At 35.8% G+C, this 1884-nt stretch overlaps 1 non-coding gene across 1 annotated transcript; it reads right to left on the bottom strand.

Moving 5' to 3' along the window:
• Positions 1 to 1449: 1449 nt before the first annotated feature.
• Positions 1450 to 1551, bottom strand: LOC122100545. Its single transcript, XR_006146197.1, has one exon. It is a non-coding gene; the product is annotated as a U6 spliceosomal RNA (small nuclear RNA).
• Between the last annotated feature and the right edge of the window lie 333 nt (positions 1552 to 1884).

The following is a 1884-nucleotide window of genomic DNA, read 5'->3' as shown; positions in this document are numbered from 1 at the left end:
TGGTGCAATGGGTCATAGTGTATCCTTATTTAAGCATTTTGTTTTTTTCCTTTTCCATACCCAAATTAGAGAAGTGTATATACAAGATGGAGGTACACCAACATCAGATACAGTGAAAACAGGGGTTTAACTGTGGGGGATGCACATATAAAAAAATCACATCGTACATTATAAATACATTAGAAACAACAGAAACAAATAAAAAACCACTTGTGTCCCTATCTTGGGGTTCATTTACCTTAACATCATCTTATCTAGTCATATGCACATGCTTTTGACCTTTTCTCTTTTTTTAATTGTGAAAATATCATACAGAGGAGTTACAATTACCTGGAAAAGGTAATGAGTACATTTCTTATCAAGTATTGTTGCCTCCTCCTTTTTTCGCCTTACCATACCTTCTCTGTTTATCCCAGACATACATTAGTTATTGCAAATAAGGGATACCATAGGACCTATGCTTCTTTTTTTTATTGTGAAAATAGCATACAGAGGGGTTACAATTACATGGGCAAGATAATGAGTACATTTCTTATCAAGCATTGTTGGCTCCCCTTTGCTTCCCCTTCCCATCCCTTCCCATACTCCCACACTTCCCCCACCCGGTCCTCCTCCCCCCAATGTTGTAAAGTTCATTTTTTTACATAATGACTTGTACATCTAATTGTTGCAATGGGTCCACATGCATCCCTAGTTAAACGAATTGGTTTTTTTCCCTTCCCCTCCGCAAATTATACCAACATCAAATGCAGTGAAACATGGATTATACCTTGGGGGAGGGGCATACAAAGCAACATAGAAATCTTCTTATAAATATGTTAGAAAAATTGCATGAAAGGAAAAAAACAAAAAACAAAAAAAACATTTGAATACTTATCTTGGGGTTCATTCCCCTAACATCAACTTATCTGAACTTTTCTGCTTGTATCAGACACATACTAGTTATTGCAAATAAGGAAAGCATGGGATCTATGTTTCCTTGGGCCTGGCTTACTTCACTTCTTTGGGCCTGGCTTAATTTACTTAATATAATTTTTTCCAAGTCTTTCCATTTCCTAACAAACTGGGTGATGCCATTCTTTCTGATAGAGGCATAGAAATCCAGTATACACACACACACACACACACACACACACACACACACACACACACACACACACATTTTCTTGATCCATTCCTTTAGTGTGGGGCATCGGGTTTGGTTATGTAGCTTAGCTATGGTAAATAATGCTGCAATGAACATAGTTTTGCTAGTAGATTTAGTATGGTCTTGTTTGAGATCATTTGGGTGAATGCCCAAAATGAGATTGCTGGGTCTTAGGGGTGCTCTGTGTAGTCTTTTGAGGAACCTCCATACTACTTTCCAAAGCCTTTGAACAAGTTTAAACTCCCAACAACAATGCATTAAGGTTCCTTTCGGTCCACATCCCCTCCAGCATCTGTTCTTTTAAAAATCTGGAATGCTTCACGAACTTGCGTGTCATCCTCAGTCAGGGGGTATTCTTCTTTTTATTGTTCCAATTTTAGTGCATGTGCTACCGAATTGAGCACAGAACATTTTTTATATATAAAGTGTAATTGATTTTCTTAAACTAGACAATTCCACAAAAATTAAATTCAAAAGAATTGTCGTGAAATTTTAGAACAATGTATTTCTTACATAAGAACACTTTTAAGAATAAAGTCAAGATTGACATGTCAAAAACAAAATAATTCCAGTTATTTATTGTTCAACGGATGTGTAGGGGGAGGAATTAAATTATTCTGTACAAGGAACCTGTCATAATGAACACTATAGATAGTGTTAAGGTTTGTTAAAAGTTTTAATGTTTTCAATATGTTTAATTGTGGGAATTTGCTCATATATCCCAAAATTAAGACTAT

This window comes from Dipodomys spectabilis, unplaced genomic scaffold (assembly GCF_019054845.1).
Source record: "Dipodomys spectabilis isolate Male_0828 unplaced genomic scaffold, ASM1905484v1 ptg000583l, whole genome shotgun sequence".
Lineage (NCBI taxonomy): Eukaryota > Metazoa > Chordata > Mammalia > Rodentia > Heteromyidae > Dipodomys > Dipodomys spectabilis.
Note: the sequence above shows the minus strand (reverse complement) of the source record. Positions and strands in the feature narration are given on the sequence as shown.